Genomic DNA, 15,000 nt, shown 5'->3' with positions numbered 1-15,000 from the left:
TAAACCCTTCTTGCTGTTTGAGAATTTTTCCCATTGTTGTTGCCATATATTTGTTATTTCTTCTTTATTTCCTTTTTACTTCCCAGGTGTTTCCCCATGATTTCCCTGATTTTGTCAAAATTTCCCCCTTTTTAACCAATAGTTGGCTGCTTTTTGTCTTATTAATAGGTCTAATGGGCAGAGGCCCATTATAACTAGTAATCCATCTGTTGGTGTTGTGCCAAATGCCCCTATTGATCTTAGTAGTATGTTTCTTTGAATTCTCCTCACAGCCATGGAAGGCTTCAGAAGGCGCAACCTGTGGGCCCACAAACTTGATCCATATCCCATTATTGACACTAGCAGGCTGCCGTGGTATAGTTTGATAACATTTGGCGGTAAGTGAAATCTTTGCTGCCCGATCCTTATTAGTTTATGCATTATCGCTAGTGTCTTTCCTCCTGTTTGTTCAATATGGGTCCTAAAATTCCATCCTTGATCCAGGTAGACACCCAGATATTTACTTACATTTTTTCTTACTACAATTGCGTTGTCGATCCTGATTGACGATCTCTTGCCATTTTCCCTTTCAGGAGCATATAGTTCGATTTTTGAGGCGCAATTGCCATTTTAGAATTCCTACACCAGGCACTCAGGATATCCATTATGTTTCTACTTCGCCCTTCTAGTTGTAGTCGGCTATTACCATGCGTTAAGATTAGCAGGTCGTCCGCGTATGCAACGGCTCCCAATACTGATGCTTCCTGCTGCAGGGAATGCAGCAACGGCTCCATATTTATATCCCAAAATACGGGGCCGCAAACTGATCCCTGTGGACATCCTTTAGTGATGTTCTTGGTCACAACCGCATTCGGGGACGTCATCTGTACCACCCGGTCTCTACAGTAGCTCTTGAAACATCTGTATAGTGCCGCCGGACACTGCATATCCTGCAAGCAGGTAAACAGCGCCGGCCACCACAGATTATCAAACGCCCCTGAGATGTCCACCATCACTCCTAGAACATATGTGCAGTTCGACGAGCTGACAAGTTCGGCCGCCGTGTTGATGGCGTCTTCCGTCGATTTTCCCACGGCGGAAACCGAATTGCCATTCGTGCATTCCTGCCATTTCCGGTGACCAGTCAATCTCGCACAGAGCAATTTCTCAAGGGCTTTGCCCAAGGTATCTAGCAGACATATTGGCCTGTATGCTTTGTGTTCTGTTGGGTCCCTTGTCTGGCTTCTTTAGTATTATTATTTCTGCTCTTTTCCATCTCCTTGGAAAAGTACCTCTTTCCAGACATTTATTATATAGGTTTGCCAGTATCGGGGCTATTTTTCCTTTTATTGCTTGAAGTACCTCAACCGTGACCCTGTCGGGTCCGGGAGATTTTCCTCTTTTTAGGTTTGATATTACGTCTACCACCTCCTGCGGTGAGAAGGGGTAGACCATTGTATTGTTGTTGTATTCTTCTTGTGCTCTCTCTCTTATAGCCGCCTGCTCCGGTGTGTCCTCAGAGGGATCATCATCCGGTAGCAGGGCTTGGAGGAGCACCGTTATTGTTTCTTGTCTGGTTGTGGTCATTCTATTTTCGCCTGGTATTCTTATAGATGATAAGACTGTTGGAGCTCTTATTTTTTCCCTAGCTAACTTGTATGGCTTTCCCCAGGGATCCATTGCCAGGTTATTTCTTACGAAATTTTCCCAGCTTCTTTTTCTAACTTCTATAATTTCTCTTTTATATCTCTCCCTTAGTTGTCTGTATATACGCAGTCTATGCTCCCTGTCTTGTGGGTTAAATGTGCGCTGATACCTGCGTCTTGCCTGCGCGTAGCCTGACGTAGGTCACTTAGTTCTGGAGTCCATGGTGCCGGGTGCACGCTTTGGACTCTGCTTCTCTTTGGTACGACTGCTTCTATTACTTCCTTTATACTTTGAACTATCTGCTCCGCTGTTTCATCAACCTCGAGATCCTCATCCAGCTCCGGCGGGCTGTACTCCCGGGAGAGTCCTTTCCCAGTCTACCTTTTTATAGTCATATTCTGAAAGCCATTCCTGTGGCGCCACATTCTGTTCTGATTTTAATATATACTTTATTACATTATGATCACTGGTCGTTGCATTCTCCAATACCTCCCATTTATCTATTTTATTGGTAGCCCTGTTATTTGCCAGTGTTACATCTATATTTGTTTTTGCCCCTGCTCTATTTGAATATGTTGGTATCTCGCTAGGTGCGTTTATTATATCTAGATTTAATTCACTTATTGCATCTTCTAATTCCTGACCTTTTTCGTCTTGTTCTCCGCTGTGCCACAGGAATGACTTTGCGTTTGCATCCATTGCTATGATTACTTGATGGCCCTGTAGAGTTCTACATATTTCCTTTAGTTGTTCTAGGTACATAGTTATTGGCTCTCTATACTGACAATATATTGATACTAAATACCACTTAGTGTTTTTGGCGTGTACTTCGATTGTTACAAACATGTTCATTTGTAAATTGATTTAATACTATTGTTCTTATATTACTATTTAAAATTACTATTGCAGACATTGGTCTTTCTCCCTTCATGATTATTTGAGCCGTGGCTGTCATTCCTGGGATTTTACCCTCCCGGGAGTACGGTTCTTGCAAGCATAGTATGTCAGCTTTATGTTCTTCTGCTAATTTACGCAACTCGTAATTTACTTGTACGCTTCTCATTGTATTAATTTGGAGAACTAAAAGATCCATTACGGATGATATGTATGGTAATGATCTTCTGGCCATGTCTTATTGGGGTCAAATCCCTATTCGGCCGTATGTTGTTACCATTTGTATATATATATTTTCCAAATTGTATTTTACGCCTCTTCTTTCGTATACTTGCTTTACTATTTCCTGTAATTGTTCGTGTTCCGTGGGGATTCCGGCCGCGGCTAGCTGAATGCAGTCAACGTCCGCCAAAGCTGGATAAGTAATTCTCGAGCCGTTTGTGTGCCCCACTCTCACTAGTTGGCGTAATGCAGTGGTTAGCAGACCGGGTTCTTCTAGTCTTGCCATCTGCAGTGCGTTTTCGCATATCTTATAAGTGTTCTTTGGGTCCATTGCATTATATGTGTCACTCTTGCTTGACTGATTGTTTTTATCTTTTATGTGTTCTGAGTGGTCTCTTTTGGCGAGCTCGGTCGTCCGTCCTCGCCCTTCATCGGCGTTTTCTTTTCATTAAAAACGGACGACCGAGGTCGTCCGTATTTCTTTCCTATGTTGTTCTTTTCTATGTCTTTGTTTTGTCTCTGTGTTGGTGTAGTGTGTTGTGTCCTGGGCGCCTCTGGTCGCCCATCTCTGCCCTCCATCGGCATTTTCTTTTCATGAAAAATGGGCGACCGAGGTCGCCCTTCTGTTTGTATTTGTGCTTCTTGCGTGTTCATTGTTTGTACTTGTGCGTCTATCATGCTTATTGTTTGTACTTGTACATCCCTTGTTGTATTTTGTTTCTTGTCTTGTATCAGTGTTTCTCGTTGTGTCTTGGGCACCTCTTGCTTTCTATCTCCGCTCTCCATCTGCATTTTCTTGTCATAAAAAACGGGCGACCGAGGTCGCCCTTGTGTTGGTGTTCTTTCAATGGGGGTATTGGCAATACAGTTTTGTGCTGTACATGTTTTGTGTTGATTGTTATCCCGTTTGTTATCCCGTGTGTTTTTTGTTGTTCCCTTATTTTCAGGTTGTTTATCCGTGATTTCTTTTGCATCTTTTTCCCTTGCCCCTACTGCTTCTCTGATTTTCATGCCCCTTAGCGTATCTCTTAGTTGTTTGCTTGGTGATTTATGCTTCTTTCTTTTCTCTTGGGGGTTAATCTCCATAATCTGTCCTTTGTATAAGTCTTCCTAGTAACAGCTGATACGTGGGGCATTCTTTGGAGTTTGGTGCTCTACATTTTCTTTTTCCCCTTCTATTGCATGGTATACATGTCTCAGGTCTGTTCTTCCTCTGGGCACTCTTTCTTGTTGTGGTTGTCCGTTCCACAGTGACCACAGGTGGGGTCACCCCAGGTACAGTACTTCTGTACGTGACCCAGATCCATACATCTGTGACACCTGGGTACCACGCAATAATCTTTGAACCGCGACTGAGCTATACCTCCACATATACTCTTCCATTTTGTATGAGTTCTTTTCTCAATGTTGGGGAAACCTCAACTACTTGATGTCCCGTATCTCTGTCTTTTCTCCCCATTCTAAATTTTGGTCTAAATTCCTTTTTGAAGTCTTGTGGGCTCATTTTTTCTTCAAAATTCTGAGTGTAAATACACTCCGTTAGTTCCTCTGGTGTCAACCTATTTGACACATCAAATACAGTCATTAATGGCCATCTTTTCTTTGTCCTCTCACATATTACCGATCTCTGTAAATCTTTGTGCCCCATTATTGTGTTCCTATCCTGTTGGGTGGGAGTTTCCACTATGACTGCATTTTTTGCAACTACTACTTTGTTTATTTTAACTTTTGCTTTGGTTGGATTAATTACTCTTGTGAATATTTCCTTCACCTCTTTTACGCTCTGTCCTTCTTTTGGCTTCAAAAATAATGCCACTCCTTGTTTTGCTGTCACTTTTTCTATACTTTCTTTCATATTGATTTGTTGTTTCTGTGGTCCTCCTGCCACCACTGTGGCGTATGTTTTTGTTTTTTCGGCTATTATTTGTTTATTTTGTCGTTCCAGCTCTTGTATCCTACCTTCAAGCTGGCTTTGGGCAATTGCCCATAGGGCCAGCTTGTCTTTTATTTCATTTAATCTGTCATTGCTCATCTTCCCTTTATCTGTCACCAGTAGCGCCATTTATCTCCTTTAGCCTTTCGGCTGCGCTCTTTATTTCATTTTCATCATTCACCTCGTATCGCTCGGAAGTCTCTCTCTCTGTATTTTCCGCCATGATTCTGAGAGAGACCAAAGAGTTGAGAGCCCGTCTCTTTCCCCGGACCGGCTCCTTCTGGCATGGGGGGAGGCTAATTGCAGCTCGCTCACCAGTCCCCGCCCCTTGACCAAGAGCTTTCAACAACTGAGCTGCGAGGTTTAGCGCGCCGTGGGAACAGCGCACTAGTCCTCTTCGAATGCTGCATCATCGAAGTTTTCTCCCGCTCCCTTACCGGCGAATGCCACCCACATTCCGGGAGAGCGGATTCACCCTCCGTCCTTCGCCCCCTACTAGGCCGAGTTTCCACCAAAAGGCTAAAGACCCGGTCCTACTCAGGTGCCGGGCCGGTCCCCCAGGACGTTCGGGGGTCTGGACCCCATCTAACCTAACCGGGGACGTGTCACCACGCCCCGGCTTGGCGGATCATGCCCCGGAATTCCAGGGGCAAGGCGGGTGACCTTCGCCGACTTGGGCCAGGATCCCGCCGCGACAAATGCAGCACCCGGAACCGGCGTACAAGATGTTCAGCACGCCGTCGCACCCCTGCCCTTTGGTCGCCCGAAGGCTTAACAGCTGCACCCCGAGAAGGCGAGCAGGGGCACTTGGGAAGGGAGAGGCTAAGATGTTCGAGTCGCATCCTTCCCCCGCTGCCTATTCCCAACCATGTGCCCACACAAATCGGGGCACATAGCATGAGACAGCTATGCAGCTAGTAGATAGGGACAGCGGGAATCTCGTTAATCCATTCATGCGCGTCACTAATTAGATGACGAGGCATTTGGCTACCTTAAGAGAGTCATAGTTACTCCCGCCCGTTTACCCGCGCTTGCTTGAATTTCTTCACGTTGACATTCAGAGCACTGGGCAGAAATCACATTGCGTCAACACCCGCTAGGGCCATCGCAATGCTTTGTTTTAATTAGACAGTCGGATTCCCCCAGTCCGTGCCAGTTCTGAGTTGATCGTTGAATGGCGGCCGAAGAGAATCCGCGCACCCCGCGCGCCCCCGGAGGAGCACGCTAAGGCGGACGCGGCCCTCGCAGCAAGGAAGATCCGTGGGAGGCCAAGGCACGGGACCGAGCTCGGATCCTGCACGCAGGTTGAAGCACCGGGGCGCGAACGCCGCGCAGGCGCGCGCATCCTGCACCGCCGGCCAGCACGAGGCCGACCAACGGCGAGAGCAGACCACGCCCCGCGCTAAACGCCCGCACTTACCGGCACCCCTACGGCACTCACCTCGCCCAGGCCCGGCACGTTAGCGCTGACCCACTTCCCGACCAAGCCCGACACGCCCCGATCCTCAGAGCCAATCCTTATCCCGAGTTACGGATCCAATTTGCCGACTTCCCTTACCTACATTATTCTATCGACTAGAGGCTCTTCACCTTGGAGACCTGCTGCGGATATGGGTACGAACCGGCGCGACACCTCCACGTGGGCCCTCTCCCGGATTTTCAAGGTCCGAGGGGAAGATCGGGACACCGCCGCAACTGCGGTGCTCTTCGCGTTCCAAACCCTATCTCCCTGCTAGAGGATTCCAGGGAACTCGAACGCTCATGCAGAAAAGAAAACTCTTCCCCGATCTCCCGACGGCGTCTCCGGGTCCTTTTGGGTTACCCCGACGAGCATCTCTAAAAGAGGGGCCCGACTTGTATCGGTTCCGCTGCCGGGTTCCGGAATAGGAACCGGATTCCCTTTCGCCCAACGGGGGCCAGCACAAAGCGCATCATGCTATGACGGCCCCCCATCAACATCGGATTTCTCCTAGGGCTTAGGATCGACTGACTCGTGTGCAACGGCTGTTCACACGAAACCCTTCTCCGCGTCAGCCCTCCAGGGCCTCGCTGGAGTATTTGCTACTACCACCAAGATCTGCACCGACGGCGGCTCCAGGCAGGCTCACGCCCAGACCCTTCTGCGCCCACCGCCGCGACCCTCCTACTCGTCAGGGCTTCGCGGCCGGCCGCAAGGACCGGCCATGACTGCCAGACTGACGGCCGAGTATAGGCACGACGCTTCAGCGCCATCCATTTTCAGGGCTAGTTGCTTCGGCAGGTGAGTTGTTACACACTCCTTAGCGGATTCCGACTTCCATGGCCACCGTCCTGCTGTCTTAAGCAACCAACGCCCTTTCATGGTTTCCCATGAGCGTCGATTCGGGCGCCTTAACTCGGCGTTTGGTTCATCCCACAGCGCCAGTTCTGCTTACCAAAAGTGGCCCACTTGGCACTCCGATCCGAGTCGTTTGCTCGCGGCTTCAGCATATCAAGCAAGCCGGAGATCTCACCCATTTAAAGTTTGAGAATAGGTTGAGGTCGTTTCGGCCCCAAGGCCTCTAATCATTCGCTTTACCGGATGAGACTCGTACGAGCACCAGCTATCCTGAGGGAAACTTCGGAGGGAACCAGCTACTAGATGGTTCGATTAGTCTTTCGCCCCTATACCCAGCTCCGACGATCGATTTGCACGTCAGAATCGCTACGGACCTCCATCAGGGTTTCCCCTGACTTCGTCCTGGCCAGGCATAGTTCACCATCTTTCGGGTCCCAACGTGTACGCTCTAGGTGCGCCTCACCTCGCAATGAGGACGAGACGCCCCGGGAGTGCGGAGGCCGCCGCCCCGTGAAGGGCGGGGAAGCCCCATCCTCCCTCGGCCCCGCGCAAGGCGAGACCTTCACTTTCATTACGCCTTTAGGTTTCGTACAGCCCAATGACTCGCGCACATGTTAGACTCCTTGGTCCGTGTTTTCAAGACGGGTCGTGAAATTGTCCAAAGCTGAAGCGCCGCTGACGGGAGCGATTATTCCGCCCGAGAGCATCCCGAGCCAACAGCGGCGCGGGTCCGGGGGCCGGGCCAGGTAGGTCCGTCATCCGGGGAAGAACCGCGCGCGCTTGCCGGGAGCCCGAGCGCCCAAAGGGGCGAATCGACTCCTCCAGATATACCGCCGGGCAGCCAGCCAGGACACCGGGGCTCTGCCCAACAGACGCGAACCGAGGCCCGCGGAAGGACAGGCTGCGCACCCGGGCCGTAGGCCGGCACCCAGCGGGTCGCGACGTCCTACTAGGGGAGAAGTGCGGCCCACCGCACACCGGAACGGCCCCACCCCGCGGCGAGTGGAAAGGCAACCGGACACGACCCCGCCGCGGATTGCTCCGCGCGGGCGGCCGGCCCCATCTGCCGAGGGCGGAGGCCAGTGGCCGGATGGGCGTGAATCTCACCCGTTCGACCTTTCGGACTTCTCACGTTTACCCCAGAACGGTTTCACGTACTTTTGAACTCTCTCTTCAAAGTTCTTTTCAACTTTCCCTCACGGTACTTGTTCGCTATCGGTCTCGTGGTCATATTTAGTCTCAGATGGAGTTTACCACCCACTTGGAGCTGCACTCTCAAGCAACCCGACTCGAAGGAGAGGTCCCGCCGACGCTCGCACCGGCCGCTACGGGCCTGGCAACCCTCTACGGGCCGTGGCCTCATTCAAGTTGGACTTGGGCTCGGCGCGAGGCGTCGGGGGTAGTGGACCCTCCCAAACACCACATGCCACGACAAGGCGGCAGCCTGCGGGGTTCGGTGCTGGACTCTTCCCTGTTCGCTCGCCGCTACTGGGGGAATCCTTGTTAGTTTCTTTTCCTCCGCTTAGTAATATGCTTAAATTCAGCGGGTAGTCTCGCCTGCTCTGAGGTCGTTGTACGAGGTGTCGCACGCCACACCGCCAGCCGGCTGTGCACGCTACCGAGAAAGTACCGGTATGCGAACCGCCAGGCGACGGGCGCGCATCGCACGTTTGAGGAGACGCGGCCGGCCCCACAGGCGGCCGCGACACTCCCAGGTCTGCGAAGCGGGGCAAACGCCGCGCGCTTCAGTATACGTAGCCGACCCTCAGCCAGACGTGGCCCGGGAACGGAATCCATGGACCGCAATGTGCGTTCGAAACGTCGATGTTCATGTGTCCTGCAGTTCACATGTCGACGCGCAATTTGCTGCGTTCTTCATCGACCCACGAGCCGAGTGATCCACCGTCCTGGGTGATCTTTTCTCAGTTTCCGCCGTCTCTTTCGAGACGGTCGCATAGGCGGGAGTGAGGCGTGTGGCGGCCCCTGTTCCAGCGTTCTGTGTCCAACGGCCTCACGGCCCGACGGGCGTCGTACGGCTCCACACCGGAGCGGACAGGCACTCGGGCGAAAGTCATTCAAAACCGGCGCCAGGCGCCAGGTTGCCGCAGGCCAGCCGCTCCAGCGCTTCAGCGCTCGTACCACACAACATTGCCGCTAGTTTTGAGAGGCAACGCGTGGTTCCGCACGCGGCGCACGGCTACGGCGAGCCGTACAGGTAGCGTGTTGCGCGACACGACACGCACATCGAAAGACATGCAGTCTAGTCGGTAATGATCCTTCCGCAGGTTCACCTACGGAAACCTTGTTACGACTTTTACTTCCTCTAAATGATCAAGTTTGGTCATCTTTCCGGTAGCATCGGCAACGACAGAGTCAATGCCGCGTACCAGTCCGAAGACCTCACTAAATCATTCAATCGGTAGTAGCGACGGGCGGTGTGTACAAAGGGCAGGGACGTAATCAACGCGAGCTTATGACTCGCGCTTACTGGGAATTCCTCGTTCATGGGGGAACAATTGCAAGCCCCCAATCCCTAGCACGAAGGAGGTTCAGCGGGTTACCCCGACCTTTCGGCCTAGGAAGACACGCTGATTCCTTCAGTGTAGCGCGCGTGCGGCCCAGAACATCTAAGGGCATCACAGACCTGTTATTGCTCAATCTCGTGCGGCTAGAAGCCGCCTGTCCCTCTAAGAAGAAAAGTAATCGCTGACAGCACGAAGGATGTCACGCGACTAGTTAGCAGGCTAGAGTCTCGTTCGTTATCGGAATTAACCAGACAAATCGCTCCACCAACTAAGAACGGCCATGCACCACCACCCACCGAATCAAGAAAGAGCTATCAATCTGTCAATCCTTCCGGTGTCCGGGCCTGGTGAGGTTTCCCGTGTTGAGTCAAATTAAGCCGCAGGCTCCACTCCTGGTGGTGCCCTTCCGTCAATTCCTTTAAGTTTCAGCTTTGCAACCATACTTCCCCCGGAACCCAAAAGCTTTTGGTTTCCCGGAGGCTGCCCGCCGAGTCATCGGAGGAACTGCGGCGGATCGCTGGCTGGCATCGTTTATGGTTAGAACTAGGGGCGGTATCTGATCGCCTTCGAACCTCTAACTTTCGTTCTTGATTAATGAAAACATACTTGGCAAATGCTTTCGCTTCTGTTCGTCTTGCGACGATCCAAGAATTTCACCTCTAACGTCGCAATACGAATGCCCCCGCCTGTCCCTATTAATCATTACCTCGGGTTCCGAAAACCAACAAAATAGAACCGAGGTCCTATTCCATTATTCCATGCACACAGTATTCAGGCGGGCTTGCCTGCTTTAAGCACTCTAATTTGTTCAAAGTAAACGTGCCGGCCCACCGAGACACTCAATAAAGAGCACCCTGGTAGGATTTCAACGGGGTCCGCCTCGGGGACGCACGAGCACGCACGAGGCGGTCGCACGCCTTCAGCTCGCCCCACCGGCAGGACGTCCCACGATACATGCCAGTTAAACACCGACGGGCGGTGAACCAACAGCGTGGGACACAAATCCAACTACGAGCTTTTTTAACCGCAACAACTTTAATATACGCTATTGGAGCTGGAATTACCGCGGCTGCTGGCACCAGACTTGCCCTCCAATAGATACTCGTTAAAGGATTTAAAGTGTACTCATTCCGATTACGGGGCCTCGGATGAGTCCCGTATCGTTATTTTTCGTCACTACCTCCCCGTGCCGGGAGTGGGTAATTTGCGCGCCTGCTGCCTTCCTTGGATGTGGTAGCCGTTTCTCAGGCTCCCTCTCCGGAATCGAACCCTGATTCCCCGTTACCCGTTACAACCATGGTAGGCGCAGAACCTACCATCGACAGTTGATAAGGCAGACATTTGAAAGATGCGTCGCCGGTACGAGGACCGTGCGATCAGCCCAAAGTTATTCAGAGTCACCAAGGCAAACGGACCGGACGAGCCGACCGATTGGTTTTGATCTAATAAAAGCGTCCCTTCCATCTCTGGTCGGGACTCTGTTTGCATGTATTAGCTCTAGAATTACCACAGTTATCCAAGTAACGTGGGTACGATCTAAGGAACCATAACTGATTTAATGAGCCATTCGCGGTTTCACCTTAATGCGGCTTTGTACTGAGACATGCATGGCTTAATCTTTGAGACAAGCATATGACTACTGGCAGGATCAACCAGGGAGCTGCGTCAACTAGAGCTGAGCAGCCGGCCGCCCGGGAGTGTGTCCCGGGGGCCCGCGCGAACACGGCAAGCGTCCGCTCAATCATTCTGCAAACAGGAGGAGGCTGAGCTCCCCTGCACAATACACCTCGAAACCCTCTCAGGTCCCGGCGGCGCGCAGCGCCGTCCCAAGTACTTGGTCGGGTTCGAGAGAGGCGCAATCGCCCGGAGTTAGGCGAGTAGACGCTTTCGGTGCGACCACCCGTGCTCCCAACTGAGCTTGCCGCTGCCGACAGAGGCCCGGGAGCGTGCTGTCGTGGCATTGCCGGCGGGAGACAACACGCGCCACCTACGGTGACCGGCAGCTCCAACGCCAGCGCCACAGAAGGACAAAAGCCCCACTTGGGTGCCGAAGCGAACTCTCCCAGCACAGCGCACGCGCCAACACATCCGCACAGCTGCGATACAAACCACCAGCGAGAACCGCTGGGGCGACCGAGCAGCAGACGGCGTCGCGGCGCCGAGCGCCGGGCGGCGGCGCATCCTCAACGCACACAGTCCTCAATCGGACCAGCACACTGAAGATGTCCACCGCGCTTCGCACCGGGCCCGCGAGGACCTACTTTGGCCGCACGGCGCCGCGCGCAGGGTGCGCCGGCGCGCAGCTGCGACGCCTGCCGCGTCCGTCGGCCGGCGCGCCTGCCACTGGCCGCCCCCCACCAGCCGGCTGTAGCGCGTGCGCCCACGCACCGCGCGGCCAGCACGCCGGGAGGCGCCCCCTCACCGGCCGGGGACGGTCCCACCCAGCCACCGCCGCGTATCGCTTCACACCCAGATGCCGTTCAGTTTCGTCGGCATGGTGGGTATCGCTGGAACAACCGGTTAGTACCTCAACCTATCGTCGCCATCACCGATTCACCCCTAGCGAGAACAACCGCACCACAACAGGTTACCATTTGTTCATTTGCGTAACTTCACCAGAAAACGCAGGCGTCCATCGCCATTTGCAACTTCAACGATTATTGCATGCCTGTGTCAGGTGTCACGCCACACTACGTCTGCCCACATACACGCAACAAAATGTGCACGCCTAGACAATACGTGGAAGGTGGCCCCCGTACGTATGCGATGTCCATTGCTCGAACGACTGTCAACCGGCCTCTGTAGCATGTCGCAGATATGGAACGCGGTGCACCATGCCATCACGGTGTGTGAGGAGAGACGACTAGGTCCGAATACATCAACAGACAGCTCATGCTGATCGCCATCCACGGCGTCCGTTCCTCCCACACGTCTCTATGGCGTACCACACTGCAATCCAGCTCTCATAGGGAGACGACACGTAGCTGCGTGCACAATATTTGCACTGTATGGTCCGCCGTTTTTGGGCGCAGTCGTTGTGCGGTCGACACATGTGCCACGATGTATCATTCAGTACATAAGGGACGAATGTGCAGTACAGATTGTGGTTCACGCGTACGACATCAGCGGACAGTTGACACAGGCCGCACCACAACGTAGCCTGAGTACGTCGCATGCGAAGGGCATTGAACATGCAAACTTCTCACCAACCAGCTTGCGAAGGCAGGGGGCAAGGTGGGGACGTGGGGAGGGGCGGCATGTACGTCCTGCTGCCATCCACATTACAGTGTACAGCAGGAGCATGTGGAAAGTGAGCAAGACTTGCAAGGTGTTTAACATGAAGCGATACACAGGGGTGCGGGCAGTGCGAGTAGCGAACTATATTGCGAGGGTTGCGGGTGGGCAACACTACAGTAATTGAACGAGTCGTATAACAATTACAGAGCAGGTTTAGGCGACAACGTGGGTTACGTTAAGGCGACAACATGGGTTAGGTTAAGGCACAACATGGGTTAGGTTAAGGCACAACATGGGTTAGGTTAAGGCACAACATGGGTTAGGTTAAGGCACAACATGGGTTAGGTTAAGGCACAACATGGGTTAGGTTAAGGCACAACATGGGTTAGGTTAAGGCACAACATGGGTTAGGTTAAGGCACAACATGGGTTAGGTTGAGGCACAACATGGGTTAGGTTAAGGCACAACATGGGTTAGGTTGAGGCACAACATGGGTTAGGTTGAGGCACAACATGGGTTAGGTTGAGGCACAACATGGGTTAGGTTAAGGTACAACATGGGTTAGGTTAAGGTACAACATGGGTTAGGTTAAGGTACAACATGGGTTAGGTTAAGGTACAACATGGGTTAGGTTAAGGTACAACATGGGTTAGGTTAAGGTACAACATAGGTTAGGTTAAGGTACAACATAGGTTAGGTTAAGGTACAACATAGGTTAGGTTAAGGTACAACATAGGTTAGGTTAAGGTACAACATAGGTTAGGTTAAGGTACAACATAGTTAGGTTAAGGTACAACATAGGTTAGGTTAAGGTACAACATAGGTTAGGTTAGGTTAGGTTAGGTTTACACGTTGTTGTACGGAAAGGTGTAGGGGGGGGGGGGGGGGCGGGGGGCGGCAGGTTCGTTGATAGTGATTATAGTAAGTGAATGCTTGTGACATGATCAGATTTGTCACGTCAGGATGCACCTTTGGCTTATTAGAGGCGGCGCTCCAATTCTATGCTTGTGTGAGACCTGTGTCTTTGACTCATGTCATTGTTTGTGCGCTGTGACAGGAGGTACTATTGTGATGTTGGGTGCACCGTTGTATAGGACATGTGTGGGTGTTGGTGCCTGGTCTGCGCAATGGTGGATGTCGAAAGGCTGGGATATTGTATTTTCCGCACGGACCTCCTGGTCTGGTTGTGATAGTGTGGGATTGTGTAATGTGGCGGAGAAGATGCACTGGATGTTGTTCCATGCTGGTGCTTACATATTGTATGTGCGCCTGTTAGAAGCAGAGAGTGGTGCGTGATCAGAGTGTCTGGCTGACGTGTGGTTCCCATTTTGGGCAGACTCTTTCAGCATGTATACGGACAGTTGTGTATATTTGCTGTAGTTTGATGGCTCTGCATTGATTACTAATCAGCGCCGTGTGTACGGGTAATCTGGTTCCAGTCCAAAATGTTCCATCTGTGTACATTAGTGACAAAGACTCCCCCCCCATGCAGTGGGGGCTCGGTCTGTTATAACTCTTCCGCGTAATATATTTGCCCCACGTTTTTGCGACTGCGAGTGCGAGTGCAACGCGCATGGGGACCGACATGCTGATGGCTCGGTATCGGACGCCGTACAGTGAGCAACGCGATCGCGTCTCTCGCTCGTAAGTGGTACAGGTCGCGGCTCATGTATACGGACAGCGGGAATGTCGCATATTGGAAAATAACTCTTCATGAAACGCAAGTTATAGGGGTGGATTGCACTTTACGAGTGCGGGAAACGTCCGCCGTTCATCCGCTGGAGGTGCGAGTTTGGCGGTTGGGGTGGTGCACGAACGGGTGCGGGTGGCGTCATTGCCGGTCCACGGCTTTCGTGCGGCAGAGCCACTGGAGATTGGGTGCTATGGTCGACAGAGGCTGCAGCCTTTGTGGGTGGCGTCGAAAGGCGGCCACTGTGGCGCCATCGCTGTCTTAGTCGGCTTGGCGTCTCATAGATGGCGGTAGCGTCGTTGCAGGAGGTCATGTTGCGGGAGACCCTACAGATGGCGGTATGTTTTGTGGTGCGGACGTAGTGTTGTCAGATGCGCATAGATGGCGGTATTGCATGTGGTGTCGCCCTATTTTCATAGATGGCGATACTGTTTTGCCGGCATGGGTGGCGTAGTTCCGTCGGATCCCTGTAGGTGGCAGTGTGCTATGTCTACTGTCGACACCCCACGGCACCACTATCTATCTATCTATTTCCTAATACCTCGCCCCCCCCCCC

General features: G+C 52.3%; 2 non-coding genes and 1 pseudogene across 2 annotated transcripts; all 3 read right to left on the bottom strand.

The window, feature by feature from the left end:
• LOC124745828 overlaps positions 1–8,563 on the bottom strand; it is a 10,980-nt pseudogene extending 2,417 nt beyond the window's left edge.
• Positions 8,564–8,751: 188 nt separating this feature from the next.
• LOC124745817 lies at positions 8,752–8,906 on the bottom strand. Its single transcript, XR_007011156.1, has one exon. It is a non-coding gene; the product is annotated as a 5.8S ribosomal RNA (ribosomal RNA).
• Positions 8,907–9,260: 354 nt separating this feature from the next.
• LOC124745823 lies at positions 9,261–11,176 on the bottom strand. Its single transcript, XR_007011161.1, has one exon. It is a non-coding gene; the product is annotated as a small subunit ribosomal RNA (ribosomal RNA).
• Positions 11,177–15,000: the final 3,824 nt, after the last annotated feature.

This window comes from Schistocerca piceifrons, unplaced genomic scaffold (genome assembly GCF_021461385.2).
Source record: "Schistocerca piceifrons isolate TAMUIC-IGC-003096 unplaced genomic scaffold, iqSchPice1.1 HiC_scaffold_335, whole genome shotgun sequence".
Taxonomy (NCBI): Eukaryota; Metazoa; Arthropoda; class Insecta; order Orthoptera; family Acrididae; genus Schistocerca; species Schistocerca piceifrons.
The sequence above is the reverse complement of the archived record's forward strand: the minus strand, read 5'-3'. Positions and strand labels throughout refer to the sequence as shown.